General features: G+C 45.5%; 1 long non-coding RNA gene across 5 annotated transcripts; it reads right to left on the bottom strand.

Annotated features, from left to right (window-relative positions):
• Positions 1 to 2,977: 2,977 nt before the first annotated feature.
• On the bottom strand, positions 2,978 to 7,620 carry LOC123156454 (uncharacterized). Of its 5 annotated transcripts, XR_006478136.1 has the most exons (6): positions 7,132 to 7,620; positions 6,850 to 7,019; positions 6,696 to 6,767; positions 5,680 to 5,748; positions 4,670 to 5,602; positions 2,978 to 4,291 (listed from the first exon to the last, which is right to left on the bottom strand). It is a non-coding gene; the product is annotated as an uncharacterized lncRNA (long non-coding RNA). The 5 variants fall into 5 exon arrangements; XR_006478134.1 differs by having other exon boundaries at positions 2,978 to 3,147; positions 3,222 to 4,291; positions 4,670 to 6,767; XR_006478135.1 differs by having other exon boundaries at positions 5,680 to 6,767.
• Positions 7,621 to 8,215: the final 595 nt, after the last annotated feature.

Here is an 8,215-nt window from a genome sequence, read left to right as displayed (position 1 = left end):
TCCCTTCCCAAACCTAGGGGGCATATGGCAACGACTAATCTACCCTAATTCCTAAGGGCCCCCTCTTCCTTGATTCGTCACTTCAGCGATGGAATGAGAGGACTCTAAGACTTCGGTCCGGTGGTGGTAGGGTTGACAAGAGATTTAGTGTTTATCTTCATTTGGTGATGGTGAAATGATGGTGTTGCAGTCGGTATAGAACAAGGTCTCCTCACCTCACCCACGTGCCGATGATTCTTCTCCGTGTCATTGGGGGGCGTGTGGGAGATGGTGTGTCCCAGATCAAGCTCTCTAGATCTGACTTTTGTACATGTTTGATTCAAACGCGCTACCTTGTGGAGCAGACAACGTGGTTGTGCGTCTTAGTACTCCGGCTCCAGTTCTGACCAGCGAAGATTGACCAGCCTCGGCTTTGTTGGTGAGTGTGTGAGATTTGTATTCCCCGACTCTGTCTAACCAGAACTATGGTGTTCCATAGGCCCTTTCCGATGTTTTCTTCTCCAAGAGGACAATTTTTTACGTGGAGCGTGGTTACCCATCTTCTGGTCCAGATCGACAGCTTCTAGGCCGCTTCTTCAACAAGCTCTTGAGTTTTAACAAGTTTGCTCCGATGTGGCAGAGGCCCAGAGACGACAACGAGCTTTTCCCACAGGGCGTCACCAATGAATATAGGATAATGATGACTTTGACACCTCAAGGATTTGGATGCATTTTCAATTTTTGTAAGGTTTTTACTATAAATGTTTGTGCTGGAGGTTGGCCTTTTGAAGAAAAGAAATAAAAATGCGAGTTTACCAATCAAAAACTCAAGATCATATCCGTCTGACAATATATTAGCCGTACCCGTGCGTACTGGCACAAGAAAGATCATGACTCACGCATGAGTGTCAACAGCCCAATGACCGCTCACACACAGCACCAACCACTACCAGAATTAACGTAGTTGCCGACGTGGAGCCTATGCCTACAGTTAGGCCGTCGGCATATATCTAAACTATGCCTACGGTTTGGCTGTCGGCATAGCCTGTCACATATGCCTATGGCATAGCCGTAGGCATAGCTTTAGATATATGCCGACAGCCAAGCTGTAGGCATAGCCGTGCCCACGGAGCTAGTAGACGCCGCCACATGGCAGGGCTATGCCTACGGCCTAGCCGTAGGCATAGTTTCAAATCTATGTCGACGGCTACGTCGTAGGCATAGCCGTGCCCACGGAGCTAGTGGACGCCGCCACGTGGCAGGGCTATGCCTACGGCCTAGCCGTAGGCATAGTTTCAAATCTATGCCGACGGCTACGCCGTAGGCATAGCTCTGCCACGTGGCGTCTCCACTATGGGCAGCACTTGACGGCGGCCACCGTTAGCGTGGAATGTTGCCGACGGCCCTGGCCGTCGACATAGATGTACGGACACCGTCGGCAAATCATCTATGCCGACGGTTTTTCTATGCGAACGGCATCCCGAGATACGCCGACGTATATTATGCCGACGGGGGCCGTCGGCATAGGCCTATCCTGACGGGAATCAGGGCTATGCCTACGGCCATAGGGGTTTATTCTGGTAGTGAACGGCGTGATCCGACGTCCAATACAAACAACTCAAACGGCTACCAGCCAAGCACCCACACATATCAACTGAAGAAGAACCAATGGCAACCCCTACTCTATCAAGTGAAGGAATTCCTCCCTGCATTGCAGAAAGGTATGATCACTCATGAGCGAAGACTTGTGCTGATAAAATGGGTGCTCACAGCCAGACCCATACACCATCTTAGTTATGGAGGCCCAGTCTGGCTGTTTGCGGAAATCAACGGATGGTTCCTTCTTTCTTCTGGGCGGGTACAAATAAGGTTCATGGTGGCCAATGCCCAGTGTCATGGAACATAATCTACCACCCCACTTGTTCCAGAGGCCTAGGCGTGAAGAATCTGCAACCGCACGGGATTGCTGTTAGAGTTCGCTGCGAATGGCTTAGAAGAACAGAGCCGGACAAACCTTGGCAAGGACTGCATTTTATCTCGGATAACATAGCTACCGAGATCTTTGATAGCTTGGTGGATTAGGCTGGGTGATGGCAAGAAGGTTCTGATTTCGCGTGGTCATTGGATCAATGGATATAAAGTGGAAGAAATTGCGCCTCTAGTCGTTCAACTTGTCAGAAATAGGGCCTTCAACAATCATATTGTGGCCGATGCTATCACAAATGCGCGCTCGGTTGTTCACATTTGGGCACAGCTATGCCCGCAAGGCCTCGACTAATACATTCTCTTTTGGTACAGGGTGCACACTACCTGCTCCAACAACCCAAACCCTGCTCAACCAGATGAGTTCAACTGGAGTTGTCCCCCTTCGGTGTGTATTCGGCTAGCTCTACTTATAGGATGCTTTGCCATGGGACTAGTTGTTGGGGCCCGCCATTGCAGGCCTCCTGAGAAGAAATTGGGGCGTTGCCAAATAGGGACGCGCTCCTTCCACTTTCTTGTTTGTACCACGGTGTGTTATTCCATCACACACTCACTCAAAGTACATGCATATTATGTAAGCACAAAGTTGATTACTCTTAGCCATTTCTACCATGAGGTCTATGTTCAGAAGACCTGAACCTTGCTTGCAAGTAAACAAAATGCATAGGCACACATATGTTGTCTGAGTTGACAAAAAAAATTGGAATCAACATGTTGGGGAAAACTGCAGCGTTATCCGAATTCAGTAAATCAGCCATGCTTGTGTTCTTAGTTTGTCATGTCATGTATATTGTTCTTTTGGGACAACAGTTCAGTAATCCAAATTATGGTGAAATGGGCTACATTTAGTTTATTTTGTGCTTGAAACATCACAATTGATTTGCTATTGCTTTGTTTTTCAATTAGAATGGGCCAATTTTTTTTAATTTTTTTGCTATGAGTTACCATATCAGGAAATCACTTGATCCAGAGTACAATTCAAATTCATCCCATTAATCAACATAAGCTTAGTCACTAAACAATCAACAAAAAGTCATGCAAGATTTCGATATCAATGGCATAATGACAATTGAAAAGGTTCAATTATTTTCTTATAAAGAACAAGCTCACAAAATCTACAATATCATTCAATGTATTGTATTTGAGAACCATAATCTGTAGATCTAGAAAAATGCCTTTTCACACCTGTATTTGAAGACAATATGAGCAACAGACACAACCTTATGTTGAGAATGAAGTGCTGGTACCAAATAGCATACCTCATAGGTCGGCCGCTGTGGCAGGCTCCCGTTCAACATCAATGACTTCCTTCGCTGTCACAGCTGCTGGGGCTATATTGTTAGCAGCATCAGCAGCCTCAACGGTTAAACTGAGAGCATCTTCCTTCAAATCAACACCAGAGACTTCCTTCTCTGTTACAGCAGTTGGGCGGTGGAACTGAAAGCATCTTCATTTATGGCTTCCTTTGGCACTTCAACGACAGCTACTTCCTTATCTAAACTGGCACTATTGATCTCATCATCTATCTCCAACACCGGTGACCATTTGCCGCTCTCACCATCTTCAGTTGAGGCACCTTCAATGCTCTTGATGGCTGGTTCTGATGTGGCCTTCGAAATGACACCTAAGATAGGTAATCCTCCATTTCTAGCATGGGAACATACTTCTCAACTCGAATGCACGGATACTTCAGCCGACCAGCGAATCCGTATCGGATACCGTATCCGATACCGATACTCCTCCGATACGCCCCCGATACGTATCGCTGGAGTATCCGAGAATAAATGATTTAAAACAATGACGATACTCTAAGGATACTTCGCCAGTACGTTTTGGATACTTTTCCAGCCCAGGTAAGAGCCCGCTCAGCCCAGTTAAGAAGCAACCAGCAACCCTAGTGCCCCAATGCCCCCATCCTTTCCCTCGCAGCATCTTTCCTCCCACCCATGCTCACACCAGGTGGCAGCTGTGTCGCCAGCAGCTGCTCACCTAGGTCCCAGGGCTAGCAGCAGTGGCGGCTAGCCGGCGACGAGCTCCTCCTCCTACTCACCAACGTCCCCTCTCACGCAACAGCCATGTATGGACACTTCTCTTCTCCATTTCTCCTGCCCAGCTAAGCTCATCTCCTCTTCTTTCTTCTCTGATCTCTGAAGATCTATCATTCTCATCTCCTCCAGATGGCTTTGATTACCTACAACGTATCCGTATTGGCACTTTTTGAAAATGACGAATTTACGTATCCGTATTGGCCCGATACTGATACCCGTATCCGTATCGGTGCATTCGAGCTTCTCAGCACTGGCAAGCTTCTATTCTTCGTCAAGTGCAGCTACAGATGCATCATGGTTCATAATTAGCAACAACAGATAAAAGACACAATTTAGAAAATACAAAAGTACACACGTGGGTGGATTTTGGGATGCTACAATTAAGATCCTGTTGGCTATAGATAAAGCAAGGAACAAATGGATACATTTCAGAACCACTACAGATAAACTGATAAAGTTTGAAATTAATCATATTAGTTCTAATGCAACAATCTAGAGTAGTAATGATTACAGGTAAAACAAGAATAAATGGATGAATTTTTAACTGCCACAGTCTAGAGTCTTAAACAATACAAATAAACAAACTGATGAGTATGTACAGTCTTAATCAATGAATAGATGGATGGATTCTGATGCATGGATGAATTGAACTATCTCACCTTCCTCGAGCTTGGTAGCCTCTTCCATAACTTCCTCCAACTTAGAATTATCACAGCTCTTGTCAGCAGATTCAATGGGCAAACAGAAGAAACCACTGCACACTCAGGAAATCCAATCAATAATTGGTCGCAAACAATACAGAAACCAACTTGTTTTACCAGTTGATTTAGCCAGAATATAATGAATATTTGATCTAATACAAGAATAAACATCTACTTCATTCACTATGAACTACAGAATTCACCCGGTCAGTCTCTACATAAAACTGAAAAATGGAATAGTATAGCTGCCACTGCCGCTGCCGCAGCAGCTCGAGCTGGAACCTACAGGCGCACGACACAGTGATAAGTCGAGTAAGATGTTTTCAGAAAGAAAATAAAAAGTAACGTATGAACCATATTAGAAGCCAGTGTATGAGCATTAAAAATTCTCTGCATGTTGTGAAAGCTGAGCATGGGTCAATAACCATGCACACTGCAGACCCTATCGCCATATCAACAAGTTCAGTTCCGTGTAAATCAATAACAAAGTTGACCTAACCAACCTTTATACACATGCTCTGTTTACTCTCTGCAATGTATCTCAACTACTTATTTTTGGACGGAGAGAGTATTACTTAAGGTAACCAGTACCCAAGCAGGATCTAAATCAACATAGCAGAAGCCATGCTAATTGCCACATTACCAATTTTAGAAAAATAAAACAATCACATCCTCTCTGCTTTTCTAATAAAAGTAGGCACATCACACACTAACTTTGATGGCGTGTGGGTATTCGACCGTCGAAACAGAAAATAAGATGACACACGAGCAATCTTGACCAAGTTGATGGTTATATAATCTAAGCTAAGGTAAAATCAGGGTGCAAAAAAACCATATGATCTTTCTTTAATGGGTGATTGACTGATTTAGTAGACATTGACATCCACGCATCTGAAAGAACAAGGCATTATAAGAAGGCGTGACTGCACTTCTCTACTTACCATATAAAATAAAGTCACAACACTTACAGCGAACATAGGAATATAACTCAAGTGACAGAAGCTACAGCGTATAGGGTATATCAACATTAAGGATACCTGAGTGATCAGTAAATGAGCATTAGATGGAAAGTATGAAATAAAATTTAGTGCAAACACAAGACAGTGGCATTAGATGGAAAGTATGAAATAAAATTCAGTGCAAACACAAGACAGTGAAGACAAGACACACTTCATAACAACAGGTTTAATACATATATTGTGCATCGGCCAGTTTGAAAGAAAAACGCAATACATATGGTTGCATATACATATACATAGGCCTGAAATTGTGCTCTGTCGATACATGTACTCCCTCCGTTCGGAATTACTTGTCGTAGAAATGGATGTATCTAGACATTTTTTAGTTCTATATACATACATTTCTGCGACAAGTAATTCGGAACGGAGGGAGTATTGGCATCAGCGAACAATGACAACTATGAATTAGTAGTGAAACAGTTTGGATAAATTATGTGCTCACCGCCAGTGATGTACTCTTGAGGCTCCTTGTCACATTGTGTATTGTGAATATAAAAGAAAAAAGTTAGTTCTTATCAAGCCATTGTTGTTCTTTGTGGGTGTATCAGCTGTATTGGTGGCTAAGAACAGCACTGAGAATAGAATATTTAAGCATGCTTATCTTGCTTGTGTATTGTTTATTGAGTGTTTGGTGTGGATGTATAATAGTTATAATTGAATGGAAGAAGATGGTGTTGCATGCTGTTTTAGTTCTTGTTCATAGAGATTCCAGTTGAATGGTTCCAACATTTGAATCTAACTGTATGACATATAGCTAAGCAGTGACGCGCTCTGGAACAAGGCAATCCTAGCCAACACCCTGTTGCGTTGTTGAGCAACACAGCTATCATGCGCAGAAAGCATGAATGACAAACTAAAGCTGTCAACGACTACACACCGCCGCGTAGCAAGAATGATCGAAAGCATGACAAACTGAAGGCAAATTGAACGAATGAAAGCCTGAAAAAAGGAATAGCAATTCGCACCTGAATCGCATAAATTGACGGACAACCTAGGAGATGGCACAGTCGGCACAACACCAAGTCATGACTGTAAATCTGCAAGACAAGCTTGTACCATAAATTGAGCTAAAGTGGAACCGCGGTACACATGTAGAATGCAGAGTACATGTACACTGACCTCGATGATCCAGTTCACCATAGCATAACGCTGCTCTACGACGCGACGGCCGCAGTTGCCTGAATGGAGGCGTACACCTCAGTGTAGTCGCACGCCGTCACTCCTCGTCGCTCACGCTGCAGGAACCGCTCGTAGCTCTCCTCGTCATCCAAGTCATCGAACCACTTCCACTGACGCGAATATTCCAATGAAGCCACCAAATCAGATCAAACACCGCACTGACTCTCGCAAAGGGAACCAATTTCCAACAGATTTGAAGAGGAATGTGTGGAACCCGCTCACCTCTGGTATGTCGTCATCGTCGCCAGTGCCGAGCAAAAGGGCACCCTGCCCAATCGCTGGATCTAACACAGCATGAATGGTGGATGGCGGGGAGGGAGGGAGCAACACGGTACCTCGGCGCGAGAAGGGGCTGGGGTCGGGGGGAGGAGACTGAGGGAGCGGGCGGAGCGGATGGAGCTGAGGAGCCTCTCGCCCACGCGGGAGAGGTCCATGCCGCCGCCCTCGATCAGGAACAGGGTCAGGAAGACGAGCGGCGAGGGCCCCGACCCGAAGAGCTCGCCGCCGGCGAAGAGGATCGAGGGGCCGGAGATGAGGAGGAAGCCAAGGGCGCGGTAGGCGGCGGCACGTCGCCCCGCATCTCTGCAGCGCCGTGCCCCCTCGGTGCGGCGGGGGACCATGGGAGGGAGCCGCCGCAGATCAGGCGGAGAGAAAGGAGTAGAGGAGGCGTTTGCGTGTGCTTGCGGCGTGGGAATGAAAACGCGTACCTAATCCAGCGAATCACTTCTCTTTTCTTCGTGTTTTTTGTCGTACATGTGATGATGTGGCACGCGCGAGGATGCGCCATTTGCGCGACGCGTAATGGGTTTTATTTATTTATTATGGTGCACTTTGTCGGTGCCAACTGTATTCTAAAATGTTGTGCATCATTGAAATGCAAATATTTGCATGGTTGGACTTCAACTTCAAGTATGGACTTTGAAAATAGGACCATAGGGTGAGACATGGACTGCAGCTAGAGGTCTCTCCTTGCTTCATCTTTTCGTAGGAGGAAGACAACCTTGACCACACCCTAGTGCAATGTGTGGATGCGACAGAGATGTGAAGTCATTACTTATCCCGACTGCATTTGGATATTGCCAACCCTTCGTTCCGGGACGATCTATGTGGACGAAAACAGCTTCATGGCAAAGCCAGGAAGGGTTTTGACTCGGTAGTCATGCTAATCCCCTGGAACTATATAAGCTTCGAAATACATTGGTCTTTACCAACAGAGATAAGCAGCGCTTGATTCCTGCATTATATCCTAAGACGATTTGAAGGCATGGAAGGAGGGTGTGGTGTAAGATACATATTAGACCCTTTT

Source organism: Triticum aestivum, chromosome 7B (genome assembly GCF_018294505.1).
Source record: "Triticum aestivum cultivar Chinese Spring chromosome 7B, IWGSC CS RefSeq v2.1, whole genome shotgun sequence".
In the NCBI taxonomy this organism is placed as follows: Eukaryota; Viridiplantae; Streptophyta; class Magnoliopsida; order Poales; family Poaceae; genus Triticum; species Triticum aestivum.
This window is presented reverse-complemented; position numbering and strand designations above follow the sequence as displayed.